Consider the following 19577-nt stretch of genomic DNA (forward strand, 5'->3'; position numbering starts at 1 on the left):
AAGTGTAGAGGATTTCAACCTTTGGTTGGGTCCTTTTTTTTTGCCACTATTCCAAGAGCTTGGGCATTGAGCTTCGCTAATTGAGTTTTAATCCACTCTAGTAGTCCATCTTAGGCTAATTCAAATATATTTTACAATAGTCATGTATAAAAGTTTTGCTTTTTATTTGCATAACAAGTAGCACTCAAATTTTACTAAGATATTTTCCCACTTGAAGTGGGTGGTAACTCTACAATCTCTAAGCAAGTGAAGAATAAAATAAGATATCATTTGAAGAAATTTGTGCATGAACAAAAGGTGACTTCTCTACATGGGTCACCCAAACAAGCAATTGAATCCAAGATTACCAAATAGAAGATGAATTGCAAAATAATTTGGTAAGTCAACCCCTTCTATAGCTATTGATCCTTCTAGTTTGTATAAAGAAGTTAGAACAACCACTCCATTGCTTACTAGTGATAAAAAATGCCCAATATATAGCCGAAAGGAGTAGACCTGTTTAACTTTCTAGTAGTTCCCATAAATATACAGGCTATGAATTGGATTCTAAAAGTAATGAAGTACGTTATGTTGACCCTTCCCATGATTCTCAACTTTTACTTGCAACTAGTGGTAATAATATTCTTAAAATATACTCTTACATGCCTAACCTAGTTAAAGATAGAATGTTTTAGGATGGAATCAATGAAGTTTTATGCCAAAATCAAGCCAAGGCTGATTATGAAGCAAGAGTTTATCATTAGAAATCTCCTCAAGTTGTATTTGACCCACCTACTCAGCCTACCCTTGAGATTACAAATACATCACCATATGTTGCATTAGGGTCACAACCTAATATGATTCAATTCACTAATGCAAACACTTGTTCCACTTCTTATCAAGTATCCAAAGAAATTACTAGTGAGTAATTACACCAAGAGGTTGAGGAACTTGGGATACATGTGGCTATGATGCAGTCATTAGAGGAAAAAGAGGAGTTACAACATTACTCAATTTAAGTAGTGTCCTTGCACCAAGTATTGCAACACAAACTAATACATCTGTTGCTAGTGCTACTAATGCTTATTTTTTACATATGAATATGTCTACACAAAATATGTCTTTTTCTAATGCACCTGATACATCTTACCATGCTCCTACTTTTCAACACACTTCTATGGTGAGTGTTTCTATGTCCCATTCATAGCAACAAACACTGCCAATATCTGCGCTTGCTTTATCCATCCTTGCAAATGTGCCAATAAATTCATTGCCAACATCACAACCCTCTATGTGTAGTCAACCTCCAATAGAAAGTGTAGGAGGGGCAATATATTGTTGGCATTGAGTTGTCATTGATGTCAATCGGTATTGCAGATTATCGGTAGAGTGTGTCAACCGGTATGAAGAAGATCGAACCGACATAAAGAAGAGAAGTATGTTATGAGTTGATAGATGATACCACTGGTATGAGGTGAGATGCAGGAGTGAGTTGGCATGCTTGAGTTATAACTGGTAAGGCATAAACTAGTATGAAGGGTGGTTGTTTGTTTATGATGAAGAGGGAGAATATTGATGAATCACAAGAACACCCGGTGAGTTGAATAGGAAGAATGACATGAAGTCATACTGGAAGGCAAGATGAATTGTTAGGATGATGTGTTGCTAGTAAGAGTGATTGATCAATGTGTTGGTCATACCAGTAGAAGGGTTTCCCGATTATTCAAGTTTGAACCAACCCTATGTCGGTGAAGTTGAATAAATGTTGATGTGTCCCTCGTGGAGATGAGGTGGAAAATATGGAGAGGTCAATGAAATGTTCATCGACATGGTTGCCTGTGTAGTGGATGGTCATTAAATGATAAACTCGTAAATCATGGGATGATATTTGACTGATGCAACTCGAGGAAGAATGTATGACAGAGAATGATCAGACAGTTGAGGAATTGTGATCGAAGCACGAATTCTGATTGTAGATTGACCTCGAGAAAGAAACAATTGGATTATAAATGGGGTCGACAAAGATCAAGGCCGTAAAGTAGGGTTAAGTTTTTTATTTTTAGCAAACATGCATTGGTTGAATAAAAACGTGTACAAATGCATCTCCCCAAAGCAGGTGAATGATCCAAGGTAGATCGAATTAGATTGGATATGGATTTGATTGAAGAAAAGAAACCCTAACCTCCTAAAGTTTGAATTGGTTTTTGGTGGAAAGACTTGTTTTCAAATATACAAGTCTAAATCAATGAGGTTGATGCTGCTATATCAAAAGTGATGATGTTGACGAATGAAAGTAAGGGAGAAAAGATTGTTTGAGTGAAAACCAAGAAAAATCTTAAGTGACTGTGTGTTGAAGGAGAAACCGATAAGGTGTGTGTGAACCAACAAAGAACAAACTGACAGAGACAGAACCTGGAAAATTGTGAGCAAGTATGAAGTGAATCCAACAATCAGAGGGAGAGAAGTTTCAATAGAGTAAGGACCAGCATAAAGACAATGTTGCAGTGTGTGTGGAGGTTTCACAGACTGATAAGATTGAAACAGGTAGAGAAGAATATTGGAGGTTTGCAAAACTTCATTTGCAAGAGGTAATTTACTTATGTATTTAAATTTTCATATTGTCTTCACTAAGTAGGTGCTTAGTGCAGAGGTTGTAGCTCCTTTAGGTTGTATCCCATAAATTGTGCAGGGGTTGTAGCTCCTTTGAGTCAATGCTCATAAATCAAGGGTTGGTGATCCTTTGGTTGGTGCCCTAAAATTGTAATCAGATCATTTTCATTATGAGGCTAGATTGAAGTAGAAGATCTCCAACAACTATTCTCACCGAGGTTTTTCCCACATTGGGTTTTCCTCATATATCTAGTGTTATTGATGCATTCTTATGTATGTGTTATTTTGATGTTATAGCGAATCCCTTCACACACTAAGTTTGCATTGTTTGGGTTACCGGTCAGCACTCTGTCTATTTTATATTATACCGGTATATCCTTGATTAGAAAAGAAGTGTTCATATCACTGATTCACCCCCCTCTCAGTGATCCATTGTGTCCAACATATATCAATATTATGGGTACAATCCATATGTTGGTGATGTGATTATGCAATATGAAAACCCTCAAGTAGGGTAGAACCCAAGTGGATATCAAGGAATGAATCAATAAAATATGCTTCAACAACCCCAATAACCTCAACAACAAAACTTTAACCCTAAAAAAAACACATTGGGGAACCTATATATTCACCCTAGTGTGAATCAAAATTTACAATAGCAACCCACTTGCAATATAATTAGAATGCTCATCTTGGCCCTAATCAGGGTGGACATCAAAGGGAAATTCCTTTTGATAGAAGGCTTATGCAATTGGAAAGATAGGCAACTAGATTTAATGGCATTCCTAGTTATCCTAACCCTGTAGAAAATGAGGTAAAAAAGGAAATCCCAATATTTTTAGGGAATAAGGCCATATCAAGGGAGGATCATCTTAGAGATTTCATATCACTATGCAGTTTCATCATAATATCATCTGTAGCATGGGAGAGTGTTTTGAAAGTTGATCAAATCAAGTGCAAGCTAAGTTTTTAGTTTGAAGGTCTCACAATTCATATCTTTGTATTTTGGTGGGATTGTTGTCTCAAATATTGAGTTGGTGCTCAAATATTTGTGTAGGGGATTGGTTCTTGCAAACACAATTGGGGATTGGTGTCTCTAGTAGGTTGGTTCCTAATTCATATTGTGAGTGATCTATTATTTTGTGAGGCTGGATTGGGTAGTAGATGCAAACAACTATTATCACCATGGTTTTTTCCTTATGGGTTATCACATAAATATGGTGTTCATGTGTGTTTATGTTATTTACTTGATATGTTGCTAGTAGTTGATTTTAATACTAAATTTAGATGTGATGTATGGAGAAGATATTAATGGTAAGAAACACTTAATCAATTGAGTCAAAATTGGTATATACTAATTCACCCCCCCCCTTAATATACTGTGTGCCCTTTATTATCCATTAATCACCAATCCATTTGTTGATCTCCTATCCTTAGTCCTCAAGACAAACAACTAGCCGAGTAGTCTTGGTTTCATCTTTGATTTTTTTAAATGAGTGCAGATTTTACCCAACCTCACTCATCACACCACCAAGAACTTCTTATCTTGGGTTGATTTTAATCTTAAGTTTAGGCTCACCAACTAGGATCAAGAGACTTCTTAGACTATTATTAATGTTATTCCTTCCCAGATGCTACATACATCACACATCTCTATCATATCAATAATGAACAAATCAATTGGCCTAATATATCTACATCAACGATTTAGGTTTATTTCATATCGGCCCAAAAATCACATAACACACAAATGAAATGTGTTACCCAAAGTCGGCTCAATCCGATCCAAAAAAAACCAAGCAGACAAAAACAAAATATCCACACGCTTCCCACATGTTGATTCACTATCCTTGAACACACAAACAACCGCCAAAATTAATTCGCCCAAAGAATCTTCACATGTTACAACTGATAAGCATTGTTTTACTCAAAAACATGTCTACGAGATCTTCCAACTTACCTAAAACTTATCACCAAAGGCCACAATCTTGGAATAAGGAATATTACACAATCGTAGTGCATCTCCAAGATTTGCAACACTAAATACTCAACACAACTGATCTGCCAATCAAATACTGTACACTTTGTCAGATGACTTGTTCTTTTCACTGGACCACACAGGACCTCAATCAATCTTCCGGTATAAAAGAATCATGAACTGCAAAATAAATATTTGACTCAAGTTTCCATCAATGACAACATTTGATCATCAATGCAGTGTCTCTTGCCAACAATCTACCCCTTTGGCATTGATGGAAACAATTAGTGAAAAATGACTGTCAGACCAAAACCAACGTACTATACATTTTGCAACCAAAAATCTAATCTTTGGATTCCAAAGAATAAAATAATCAAATAAATCCCCCTAAGATCAATATTTTTCACTTATCTATACCCCCCCTTTGACTTCATTGGCAAAGGTAGGGTCCTGAAAACCAAAACTTTAAGCCAAAATGCTATATACATATGTACATATAGACTTAACTCACAAAAACTTAAAGATATATGTATATGAATTCTTTAATGTGACCAAGTGACTGTCCCAACCCTTCTACAAATTCTCCAATACCATAATGAATACACTAAACAAGTAAGATTGTGCCTCTGTAGTCTTGAGATCTTTTGGTTCATTAGCAGTCAGAGCATTTTATGCATCCTACAAGGCATTAAGCATTATATACAACCTAGGAACAATGTGGATCCTAAGTTCTCTGACTCTGCCTATTGACCTTTCTCGGTCATAGCTCAGACTCTGAATCTTCTCAAGCAATGAGATTACTTGATCTTCATGATTATTCAAAGAATTTGTTAAAGGATCACTCGACTTAGATATGCTTTCTAACTAATCCTTATTCTCCTGAGACTTCTTCTCAATATCCATGGTGAACTTGTTCAAGGATAGACACGATTTATACAAATTACCACCTTTGGACATTGGATCTTGCTTGATTTTCATACATTCTCCTAATGTGGACCTATCTTTTGTAATCATTTTCCTCAAAGTTCAGAGCCTTTTAGAATTGATCAAACTCTTTAATTTCCTAGATGGTATGTCTGAATTATCCTTTTGAAATGAGGACATCAACTTTTCAAAAACACTAGTTACTAGGGTTAACAAAATACTATCCTCAGTATGGGACTTCAAAAGATCCTCGCTAGCTTTGGCTTGGGCAAATGATGAAAGTTAAAGCTTTTGAATTGGAGAGAAAGAAGCGAGGTTAATCAGACCTTGAATGAACTTTGTATCATCAATGACTTGTTTTCCTTTCACTATCTCAGCAGTGTCTTTTGCCTCAGTTTTAACCTCAACCTTAGGTTCCATCTTCTCCTTTTCTGTATTGTTAGGAACCAGAGGATTGACTACTACAACTAGAGACTTCTCAACCTTGTCCTTTCCTTCCTCTATTTTCCCTGCATCCTCTTCCCTAACTTCTTGCACACTGATCTCTACCTATTCATCAGTCTAGACTTCTTGGACATAAGTGTCATCCATTGTTTGTTCAACTTCTGGATTGACCTGTGATGTCATGTCCTATTCTTTCGAATGAGGTTCTTTTTTCCCTTTAGCCTCATTTACCTCATACTGATTATCTAACAAAACTTTTGGAAAAATATTTTTAGTTTCCTTTGCTACCTCATCAATCTTCCCCAACATGATTTTATTTACTTTGTGCTTACTCTTGAATTCGTTCTTTGCTAGTTTAAGCAATATATCTATCTCCTCTGTATAAATAACTGAACATAAGTTGACTAATACATACTCCTTTAATCTCTCATATTCTTTATTTGTTGTCTGCCTTCTAGCATCCAAAATGGCATACAAGCTCTTGGGTAGGACTGTAATTAATTCAATTAGAGATTTACTATATATATTTAGGTATTTTTCAATAGCCTCGTCTAGTGTTCTCTTGTCAGATTCATCAAATTTTTCATACCATTCTTAACAACTTCATTCACAATATGTTCTAATGTTACAAGAGGTACAATAGTGAATTTACCTTGTTTCAGTGCCTCATCAAACTCAGATGTCTTTGATTTCTTACCAGATCTTGTTTTATCGGAGGGTTTCTCCTTTGTGATCTTGGTGTCTTTTGGAGTTTTGGCCTTCACCTCCTTCATTGCCTCATCAAATTCAGTTTCTTCATCATCCATAGTCACAAATCTGATTGTCTTCCTCTTCTTCTCACCACCGAATGGCTTGATTGAAGATTTAGGCTTGTTGGCTGGCTTTGCAGAATCAGAGGAGGGAGCTATGCTTTTGACTTGCCTTGGCTTAGGTTTAGGCACTTCTGGTTTTGATTCCTTCTTTATAGTCTGCCCCCCAGAGAGAATATTTTCCTCTCTAACTTTCTAGACCACTTCCTTACATATCCCCATGCTCTCTGTAAGAGCCTCAACCTCTTTCCAGACCTTCTTCTGGATCACTGGTTTCTTGAACTATTAATGAAATTTTAAACTCTTATCCTTGTATGTTTTGAACCTCTCCTCATTGGGGTCCACTGGTTGAATCAACAAACGTTGTAAATATAATTCCAAAATTTGTTCATCTACCTCATAGCCCATTGGCATGATCCATACTGTCCAAGGCTCTATGACTTCCATCAAACATTGGTCTGTATCTACCATGAAGCAGATGGTGTCTTGGTATTTCTCTATAATAGTTTGAGGGATTCTTTTCCTTTCATGCATTTCCTTCTAGAAGTTCTTGAAATAACCCCATAGATTCTTGTTCCGGACCTTGAAGTCACCAAAATTTTATAGGTGTTCCCAAATTTGAACTCGTACAGGTCTATCACATGTCGATTTCACCGAACCAACACCCAGAATCTCATTTATGAGGTAGAAAAATATGCAAAGAAGAAATGTGCCGGACTTGAAAGGATGTATCTTATTTTCTTTTATCTTCTTGATATTCTTGATAAGCTCACTCTTGAGCAGCTCACAAAGATCATACTTCTTATTCTCTCTCATCATCTCATATGCGACATAAATGGCAGTGCCGGAGATAGAGTTTTCCTTGCTAGAATAATAGATTATATACCCAATTACCATTGATGTGAACCTGATATCGTGCTCCAAGATATCGTTAATTGTCATTGCCCATTTGTCAAATTTTAACCATGTCGCATTGGTCACAATGTCATTCTTCACTTCTTTCAAGGATAACAGTTCTCCGAATGCACGTAATCCTATTACGGTTTGAATGACTATCTTGGTGATTTTGTGGGGCTTGTCCAACCATATAAGTTCATCATGTACTCATCTCAAGATGAACTAGATCCATTCTTGTTCATAGAACATTGGAAACCCGACGAGCTGTGCAAAATCCTTGTCCTCCAGTCCTTAGAATTCCGGTTTCAACACCAAACTCTTATCTGCTAGTTGATTGTTATAGAGATTCAACATTTGAGAGCTTCATAATTCCTCAATGGGATAGTGCATGTATATCCTAATATCTTTAATATGTAGTACTTTGTAGGGCATCGATGAAAATGCACTTTTAGGGTCACCCTCCATGGAAATGAAGGGATGATTCTTGAAGCTCAGATGGGCATGTTCAGTGATGTTCACAACAAGAGGAGTAGTGATACTAGATGCAACCATTATTTCAAATTCACAAATTTCAAACTAAGAAATTTCTACTGATAAATACCTCGCATCGGATTAGGGTTTCTTGCCAAATTGCTTTGAAAATATGTAGTACTTGATCTTGCCCGATAGGCTTCTTTGTAGAGCTCTTTAGACTTATTTTATTCAATCGCAAGGTGAGAGATAAAGAGGTAAAATCACTTTTTATCCTTCAGGAACCTAACTTTTCACTACAATAAATGCAGTTAAACCCTAATACTTCTAGATACTCTATGTCTCTCAGAAATTCTTCTTTGGATGCTCGAACTCTTCTAGAAATCCATCATAAAAATTTATAATCATCATATAATCCTTTGAAACCTACTAGAATCAGGCACATATCTCAAACAGGGGGTTTGAAAGATTTTCATGTTAGCTTCCCCAAGGCCAAATGCCTTTGCTTAGTTATTGGATGAGGTTTTAGCACCAGAATTAGGTGCGTGCCCACTTCGTGCCTCATAAACACTCTTCTTCACCCAATTTTTATTCATATGATCTCTGATCTCCTCAAATTTTGCTTTACCCTTCTCATCAGTCTTCACATTCTTATTCTTATCTTCTGGACCTCTCCTATTCACATTTCTGCTTTTGTAATACTTAGCAATGTGACCGGATTTGTTGCAAGCATAGAAAACAACATTTCCTTGGGTAGGTCTAAACTTCATCTGATTTCCTCTTGATCCACACTTATTAGCAACATGTCCAAACATACCACATGCATAAAATTTGACATTTCTCCTATTATGAAATTTATTCATCACACTTATGCATATATTTACCTTATGGCCATACTTATTGCATTTGAAACATTGACTGGTAAAATATGGAGCATTATTATTCATCCTATTTATGCAATGACTAGCCATATGACCAAATTTATTGCAAAAAAAACAATTACCATTTAATTTATGAGCATTAGGTTGCCTTACCAGAGGCCTTCTTGAGTTGTTATTCTATTGTGCTGATTTGGAGCTTTCACCTTTCTCAAATCCAAGACCTTGAGTATCATTGGGGTTCTTCTAACTTTCAAGCATCTCATCAAGTTTGGCTGAGCTGATCTGAAACTTCTCCTTGTACTCATTTGCAACATCAAGATCATATATGAGAAGAATACTTTGTCTTTCAAGATCTTCCTCATGTTGTCTGGAGTCTTGCAGGTCAAGCTTCAATTGTCCATGCTCACTCTCAAGTCTGCAACATTATTCAAATTTTTCTTTCAGGATTGAGAAAACTTCTCCTTATTCTTCTTCCTTTCTTCAATCTCTTTTATCAGTCTCATCGCAATGGATTCCATTTCATTCTTTTGGACTGTATTAGCTCTAGCAAGTCTGTCACATTCTTTTATCTTTTCCCTCAAGGCTTCTTCATCAATGCTTTGACTTTCTTTCTGTTTAAACTAATCAATAAGATCCTTTCTCTTCTCCCTTGACTTGATCAACTGATCCTTCAATGTTTCAATGAAGTTCTCAGCATACTTAATGGTTTACTTTTACTTGTCGGACCTTAGCTTGTGCTTGATCAAGATCCTCAAGTGCTACAACAAGCTGCTGCTTCAGACTACCAGAATCCATTGATTCACTTTCTTGAATTCTCCTCAAGTTGTTAGGCTTCTTCTGAGGAACTAGGCTCTAATACCAATTGTTGGAATCTAGGAACACTGAGAGGGGGGTTGAATTAGTGTTCAATAATTTTTAGCATTCTTAATCTGTCCTTCAAACCACTTGATGCAAATGAATGAAAGTAAAGTGCAGAAACACAAAGCAAACAACAATAACACCATAACACCAAGATTTTTACGTGGAAAATTGGTTAAGGGAAAACCTGCGGTAGGATTTAAACCCACAATATTAATACTTTGTTAGAAGTTGGTGCAATCACCGATTAGGAGGGACCTCAAAGAGATCAATCTAGACTGGGCAGCAAGAGTAAACACAATGGAAACAAGGGAATATGATGGAGGCAATGCAGAACTAAATGATTTAGATTATGAAAACTGATAACAGATAACCAGTAACATCTAGGTTACAATATTCGGCTCACTGGCCTGTTACATACATGTTCAATTACAGAATCGGACAACTCTGGACCTCTAAATCTTAGGTTATATCTTCTATGTTTTCTCAGAATGAATTCTAATGCTTATTATAATGATTTACATGATCCAGGGAAATCCAGTCGGCCCAAGAGGGATCAATTGCCGAAGAACAAGATCAAACATGAAAACCAACAGGTCAGCCTCCGCCAAAGAGATTCCTTTGAAAAATCCAAAGGATAAAGTGCGGATCAAAGGGAAGGTTTACTAATGCACATAGGTCCAAGCGGTTTCGATGCCATAAAACTGTCTTAGAATCCATAATCGAGAAATTGCCGGTAAATGATCCAAATGCTTCATGGTTTAAGAATAAGGAAGCTGATCATGTCCTCAAGCAAAATATAGCTTTGTAAGATCCGGCGAGACAATGCAAGAAATGTAGAATGAAATGTTGAAACTGCAAAACATAAAACAAATAGAAAAGAATTATTTTTGGTTGATGCAAGATTGCCAAGAACCGGGGATGCTCCTGTATCAGAAGTATAAAAATATTACATAAGGGGAATGCACATGCATTCAGGCACACTGTCTAGAGCTCACTGCTCAATATTTACAATTAGGGCTACAACCCGGAAGGCTCACTGCCTTATAGAATGATTACATATAATAATTGGAATATCTAAACTAATAAGAAACATCTACAAATGCCTGAAATAGTTCTGGTTAAGCACAATATACCTTGTTCTGCACCACTGCTTTGTTATGATATTTTATCGTATTTCTAAGCAAGAATCCTTCAATTTCGCATTTGAAAGTGTGCACAATTGCTCATACATACATAAAACATCTCTATCATATCAACAATGATCAAATCAATTGGCCTAATATATACGCATCAACAATTTAGGTTTATTTCATGTCGGCCCAATAACTGCATAACACACAAATGAAAAATGTTACCTAAAGTCGGCTCAATCTAATCCAAAAACAACCAAGCGGACAAAAACAAAATATCTATACACTTCCCACATGTCGGCTCACTAACCTCGAACACACAAATGACTACCAAAATCGATCCACAAGATCCGCATAAAGAATCTTCACATGTTACAACTGATAAACGTTGTTTTACTCAAAAACATGTTTACCAGATCTTCCAACTCACCCAAAACTTATCACCAGAGGCTACAATCTTGGAATAAGGCATATTACACAATCAAAATGCATCTCTGAGATTCAAAACACCAAATACTCAACACAACTGATCTGCCAATCAAATATTGTACACTTTGTCAGATGGCCTGTTCTTTTCGCCGAACCACACCGAACCTCAATCAATCTTCCGGTATGAATGAATCATGAACTGCGGAATGGATATCTAACTCAAGTTTCCATCATTGGAAATATTCGATCATCAATGCAATGTCTCTTGCCAACGGGAGAAATCTCTTAAGCCTTGGTAGAAATATTAGAAGTGGTATTTAGATTTGAAAATATAGGCTATGTGAGGGATACTCTCAGTTTTCTTCGCATTTTCATATGAGGGGTTAGCTTAATCACCGCTGGAAGCTTCAATTTTCTCATGGAACATGACATAAATAGCTCCAATGTATTTGATTGACTATTTTGTAACCTAAACTAACTCATTTTTCCTATTTTCTTTTATACCAGGGCTTTTTAATGGGGGTCTGTCTTGGTCACATAGGCATCCCAACCCTCACTGTCCATTTTGTGCATGAGTTGAGATGATTAATCACCTGTTCTGTATTTTTGTCCAAAATTAGGAAGCTTGGAATGAGATCCATTATTTTTGAGACCTTTTCAACCTACCCCTTTTTCTTAGCATGTGGTTTTAGGCCCTCTATATTGACCAAGTATTAACAAATTTGACATGATTTCCAATTGAAAGTTATTTTCAACATATGGAAGGATATTGATTTTTTCTCAATTTAATCAATGTATTATTGGTAATAATTTCTCTTTGTACACTAAATCTATCATCTATTCTAATGTTCTTATGTAGGTCTAGGTGCAAATTTGTAAAGTTGTATTGGAGGTTGCTCACCTTTAGGAGCTATTGGAGCACTAGGGAAATGTGCCTTATATAGCAGCCAAAATGTTGCTTGACTCTACCTCTCCTAGAGGTCATCAATATGGGCATTGTCATTTTTCTAGATGTGGCTATGGTGTCTGAGGTTCTCACTCTTATGCTCCCCCATCCCCAAATTCCAAGGATTTTGATGCTTATGGAGGATGGAATTAACCCTCCAAGCAACCCTTTACTCCTACTCCCAGACATGAAGGAGTTAGTTGACCTTACTCAAGCACCTTCCCTCCTATACAACTCATCATTTCCTTAATTCATGCCCAACCACCTACTAAGGATAATCTAAAGAATATAATGATAGTCTCATTTTTTGGGAGTCAATTGATGATGCTACCCTTTGGGATGTGTGGGGAAAGCCTCATGATTAGGATCCTCCCTTTCCTAGCATTGCATTAGCTACGTAGTACTATTTGGGATTTGCTCTTTATTTTTGTCTATGCTGAGGACTTGGTCATGTTTGACTTTCCTTTCTACACCTAACTTTTTTTGTGAATATTGTACAATTTTAACGTTGTTTATTATATGTGTAATAAGAATATTCATAAAAGATGTATATACAATTAGTTTTGTAGACACACTAGAGTGGGGTTAATGTATTGCTAAAGAATGCATATATAGAGGAGGGGATTTGTCACCTCTGAGATGATGAATCTCAAAGGACAAATTGATCCGCCGCTACCTCACTCAAACTAGCGCTAAGGTGAGCCAGGAGATAAAAGTGAAAAGCTAAGCTAATAAACAACAGATGAGACTCCCAAATGACTCTATTGAGTCTCTATCCTCTGGATGACTGCACGGAGTTGGGACACCAGCGCGACGCGCTGTTGTCCAGTACAGACATAACACAAAAATCGTACGAGGGTTACAGATACAATTATAATATTAAATATATGTAGAAAAACAACAAGATAGACTAATAACATAGAATGAGAAAGATTAGAATGACTTGAGAAGAGGGAAAATAAGGAAGCTCACAACCGGTCCATGATATGAAGCCTCCAACAAAATGATCTTCTTCCTATGATTATAAACCTGCACACAAGCAAGAAGGAAAATGTTGGGGGTTGTGTTTTGGAGTTTGCCTCAGCCAGACCCCCTGTTTTAGTGTTTCCACCACCACAGACAACCCATATAGATTGATCAAATAAAAGATAAATACAAGAGAAGATAAATGATAAATGATAAATGATAAATTATAGAAGGGGGATGTGATAACTCCCAAGATGCTCAAAGATAGGATAAATAGATAGATATTACCAAAGAGGCTTGAGAAAGCCAGGAGAGTTGCAAAAGAATACTGTGAGAGCTTGAGAATGATGTAGCAAAATAGAGATTGTTGTAGCAAAAGCGGGAGCAAGAGAGAGAGCTTTGAGAGCCAAGAGAATCAGAGAGATTGTATGGAGGAACTAGAGAGCTTGAAAGAAGAGAAAGATGGGTTTAAAATGAGAGAAGAGGAGGGAAAAGAGGGTTGGCGAGCCATTTGAAAGGTTCGAAGTCGTTTCCATCAACATACGCAAGTGACAAGTGGAAAGGCATGCTTAGAACCGACATTCGAATGTTAAGATGTCACGGGACGAATGCGTGGCGCGCAGGCGTCCGCGTGAGGTGCTAGTGTCCAGACAAATCACACTAAAAAATGACAAGTGACAAGAGAAACACGTGGCTAACAGGAAGCAAAATCAAAAGGATAGTTGTTGAAAGGTGTCTTGAGCATCTTGAGAGGGAAAAGGTTGATGCAAGGGCTGAAATGAGCCTACTCAGGTACTAGGGGAATGGATACCAAAGTGGTTAAAAAATATGTAGGTCGAATTACAAAGGGGTATGCAATTTTTGACACTACAACATACCATAACACTTAGTTCACACGCAAGTTTATGTTCTTAAGAGTACCCTTCTATTTGTAATCAATTTGCACACATGTTGATGTTCCTAAGTTTCCTTGAGTCATTAAGGCCTTGATTTATGTGTTTAAGGAATGCATTCAAAATAATCATCCATTGGTCATCGACACATCGCATTATCGCTTAGAGAAAATTTTCTTAAACACCACACATGTACATATGTTGGTAACATTTGTAGAACTAATACACGAGTCTCTCTACTTTATCATCACTTTTTAGTTATCACTTTTAACTCGATTTCAAGGCTTGAGTAAGTTGCTAGAAAGTGATAAACTTGAACACTTCCATTGCAAACCTTGTGCACTTGTTAGCATTATCTATTTTTTCCTTCCATTAGATATCATCCATATAAATCTTTTTTCAAGTAATAAAAGTTTGATTCTATATAAGACGAATCATGACATAAGAAATAGTCACACCATTTAGATCAAATTGTGGTTGTGATAATATCTTTCATAAAATATTGAAAACAACCTTAATCAAAGTTCATAATTTTAAATCCAATATATATAATTTTAGAAATTTTTAAATACAATTTCAAAATTATAATCAAAATAATAATCAACTCTTAAAGTCAAGATAACTTCTAATTCTCCCATAAATTTCAAATCTAATTAAAATAATCATACTAAGAGTCGCACAATCTAAAATTAATTAGGGACAGCCAAACAAGTGGTATTAAAAAGCAACAAACACAACAGACTTAATCTCTTCTCGTAATAAACTCACACTTTCTTAATAACATCTTACTTCAGAGCAAGGCCCCGCGAACATTGATATGTGGTATTATTATTCTAAATATACAAAAAGTCGATATATTTTATTATTTATTTATTAATTAAGTAAAATGGTTAAAGCGTATTCATAATCTTTATCTTTAATTGCAAATTATTTTGCCGTGATAACATCTCTTTCATGTATATATTTTGGATTGGGATAAGAGCCTTTATTGGTCAAGGCTCCTTTTAGGCGATACTTTTCAAAATCATTTCTTTGTTTGACTAGGTAGCTAGGTTGTCCACTAGGGAACGTCCAATCGAATTAAAGCCAAAGAATCTTTTGTCATTCAAAGTTTTTTCACAATGGTAACCGACCATTTGGAACGGTTGGATTGTTTTTTCATTAAATCATTGTGTAAGATAATATAGGGGTTTGTGCATTAGTTTTGTTTTTAGTTATGTCTTTAAGGTAGATTAAGGTTATATTTATTATTAATTATTAACATTAATATGGTTATTGTTTTATCTTTGTTAATTTTTGTTGTGGACAGTAATGAAGATGGCATCTAAGAGGGTTTACAAATCTATTTTTATGGTTTATGATGGGTTCATAAGATTGAACTATTATAAATGTTTTTTTCTTTTTTTGCAAATAATAATTGTGAAAGTTGTGGAAATACAACCTCACATAATCCAGTGAACATCTGTATGCATATAACTTGTCACGATAATGGAAGATTCACAAAACACAAAGATTGCTTTGAAAACCTAGTCTAGCAAAAGAATGCAATAATAATAGTCAGATTGGTTAAGATTACAAAGGGATCAATCCTTATAAAACGAGATCAAACCTAAAACATAAACCCTAAAAGCAATTAATAATTAATATTAATTATTAATATTCTTAAGTTTAGTTTCCTAAATTTAGCTTAAGTGAAATAGAGAAAAGGTGACTTAATTATTAAATCAATATGATTTAATTAATTAAGTAAACTAATACCTCTTACTCTAACATCCCCTCTTAAGATGAAGTTAGGGAGAAGCTAAAAAACAACTAAGGACTAGATGTATGAAAGTCAAAATGGGTCCCAACAACAAGGCCTGATGAGGTACCCAAGTACAATGAAATCTCTATTAAATGGAGAAAAAAGAGCAAACCTCGTGGGAACAAAAACCCTCTCCAAGAAGAGATGAAAGCTCAAGTGAATGACTAAGAAGCCTCCAAACAAGAATGTTCCAAAAGATGGGAACAAAAGACGAGCATGAAAAATCACTAAAGCATGAAGAAGCTACAAACTCTATCGTAGATTGACTGCTAAGATCTTGTAGTAAGAACCTCCTCTGAAACAAAAGATGATTAGGATCAAGAAGACATGAATCTGCACGAGTGCCCTCAATGAGACTACTCGAATCTGAATCAGATGACAAACACAGGCAAAAAGATATAGATGGCACAAGTACCAACAATCTAAAGAACTGATCAAATAAAAAATGGGAGTTCGCCTCCAGAAAATTGGAATGAAAGAGTGTCCATATGGTAAGTATTCCATCTCACCGAAATGTATGGGTAACCATCCACTGCATCTGCCTAGTACATAGAAACAAATACTGAATACATAGCTCACTCCAATATAAAACTAAGGAAGCATTAGCACCAACAGTAGAACCCCCCCCCCATAATGCCGACAAGGGAGAGGTATGACAGGGACATTGAATCTGAAAGCCATAATGTAGTGCATGAAGAAGAACCAAGAACATTTGACCGTGCAGACATGAAAGTACAAGCAAATACAAAGGGTGTGCAAACCAAGGTACACACACATGAGAAAGATATGAAGGCAAACAAAGAAAAACATCAAACCCCCATGACACTTTATATCATAGTGCGAGTACAATAAGGCACAAAAATGATGTGCAAGATCCCATAATACATGTGCAATATAGAGGCACTTTATCTCAATGTGTTTACAAAATCATAAGTGCTTATAATGAAAGCTCAGGATGTAAAAAAAAAAGACATAAGACTGGAAATACATGAAGAATAGCCAAAAATGAGTCATCCCACGCAAATGAGAAGTTTCCACGATGTCATATGTCCAAGTAATTCACTAGAGTGTGAAAACACAAAAAACTGAATAAAATGTACATAGAGTAAAATATGGAAAAAGTGCATGGATGGTTGTGAAGAGTTCTAAAGCATCATCCCAACACTGCTAGAATCGCAAAAAATGGAGAAACTGGTGAAAAGTTACGAGTTCAGGACTGAAAACAACACCTCTGACTTCAAATGGTTGTATAATGCACCATAAGAAAAAATAGGTGACAAAACCCACAAATATGCAAAGTAGACGAAACCAACTTTTCAATGATATCTCGTTTGCCAAAAAAAGATATTGTATGCCCAAGTTATGGCCAAAACAAAAAAAACCCCTCTTTTAGGGCACAAAGAGGGTCATAGGGGGCGATGCAAGCCATCTGTATCGCTGATGTCAGAATGATGTCATGATGATGTCAGCACTGATGCAATGTACTTTTGCTTCAAAGGGTTGAGTTTTGTTTTGTTAATTTTAAAAAATCTTTTAACAACATGCACCAATTTGATTTTTTAAATTTTTTTTAACAAAAAAAATTAAAAACCCAGCAATCAAAATTTATTTGTTTTAAGAGTGAGTTGATTTTTTTAAAAAATATTTCTAACGCAGGTGCAGGTGCATGTGCAAGTATGTTTGTACAGATTTAATGCATCGTAAAGCGTGCCAATAAAAAATCACCAATTTTTTTTTTCTTTTGAACTCCGATTTTGATGATTTGACAAGCGATTTAGGGGTTTTTGGGCCTTCTGAGCATGATGGTGGCCTTTGTTTTGTGCCAAAGTGCCTATATTTTGCCTCAATTTGTGTGCCCTTAGCTAAATTGATCCGTACAAGTAAAAAGTTTTTTGCCTCAGAGGTCTCTGATGCCCAAATTGGTTGAATTATATATGAAAATTTATGAAATCGACCTCCTGAAGCCAACCATGAAGTCCTTTGGGCCCAAATTGCTCCTAAAATCAAGTGCCCCTTGGATCAGAAAAAAAAAACTGAATCTTCAAATCCTCATAGATCTAGCCTCATGAATAAAAAATTGACAAACAAAAGGTCAATCTTGACTATTTGACACGTGTCGGATTCAATGGTGAGGTCCAAATCAACCCAAATTGAACAAAAGACCTGATATAGGTAGAATCTCCCAATCTGAAGAATAGGAAAGCCTCAGGTCTGAAGCTCTGATACCATGTTAAAGTTGTGGAAATACAACCTCACAGAACCTAGTGAACACCTGCATGCATATAACCTGTCACAACAATGGAAGATTCACAAAACTCAAAGATTGCTTTGAAAACCTAGAGCAAAAGAATGCAATAATAATAATCAAATTGGTTAAGATTACAAAGGGATCAATCCTTTTAAAAGGAGATCAAACCTAGAAACATAAACCCTAAAAGAAATTAATATTCCTGAGTTAACTTTCCTAAATTTAGCTTAAGTGAAATAGAGAAAAGGTGACTTAATTATTAAATTAATATGATTTAATTAATTAAGTAAACTAATACCTTTTACTCTAACAATAATCAATATGACATTCACAAGAGTTCATAAATTTGAACTTAAGCTTTTGTTTTTCTTTCAACAACTTTTGTAGAGTAGTATGAGAATTATAGTTTGATAGCATATTGTGTTGGTCATATCTCCTCAAAGCAATCTTTTATTATTGGGGTTAAGCACATTTAGGAATCTTGTTGCATTAAGCTCATCAACACTTGAATATCACCAAAAGCCTTTTACATTTTCATTTAAAGACCCTAGCAATTTCATATGTTTCTTAACTGATCTCGTGATAATGGAAAGTGGAAATACAATAGAAACTAATAAGCTACCACAGAAACTCTAGAATTCTACTAAAACCAATATCGCCAATGAAACTAATAAAAAAATACAATTATACCTTCAAATTGCAAATTTCTCCTCCGTGTCTCATTGTGTCCTATCGCTCGAGATCTTGATTTTGATTACTATAATTATACTCTTAGAATGCATTCCTTTGTTACAAGATGACTCTAAGACAAATGGACTTGTCGTGGATTTGAATTCAAAGTAAATGATTCTATAATGCAAAGCTAAAATGATGGAATGTTGTAATGATGAAGATTGTGGTGAAGCTAATGATATTGGTAGAATAAAGCTAATGATATGAAGGCTACGCTAAATGAGATAATGAGACTTCAATGCAATAATGGATGTTACTATGCTATGGTAATTAACTTGCAAATGTTTATGATAACTATGTAAACTAAAGCCAAAGGCACACTTTGTTATTGCTATGATCTATTAATCTCTTTAAAATAGTATGAAAGTATATTAGCTAGCTCCAAAATAAGGATGAGAGGCTTCCTTTTATAGGCAAATCATGGCTTAGATCCAAGGTGGTATAAATCAATGGTTGAGGAAGCAACCTTGTGAAATGGAGGGTCAATATTGAATTGGTTGAATGAGAGGAGAGATAGAAGGAAGATGTTCGTCCTACATTGACAAGATGGAGGGATATGTGGGAGAAGGAGCCAC

The sequence above is a fragment of the Cryptomeria japonica genome, chromosome 2 (genome assembly GCF_030272615.1).
Source record: "Cryptomeria japonica chromosome 2, Sugi_1.0, whole genome shotgun sequence".
Classification (NCBI taxonomy): Eukaryota; Viridiplantae; Streptophyta; class Pinopsida; order Cupressales; family Cupressaceae; genus Cryptomeria; species Cryptomeria japonica.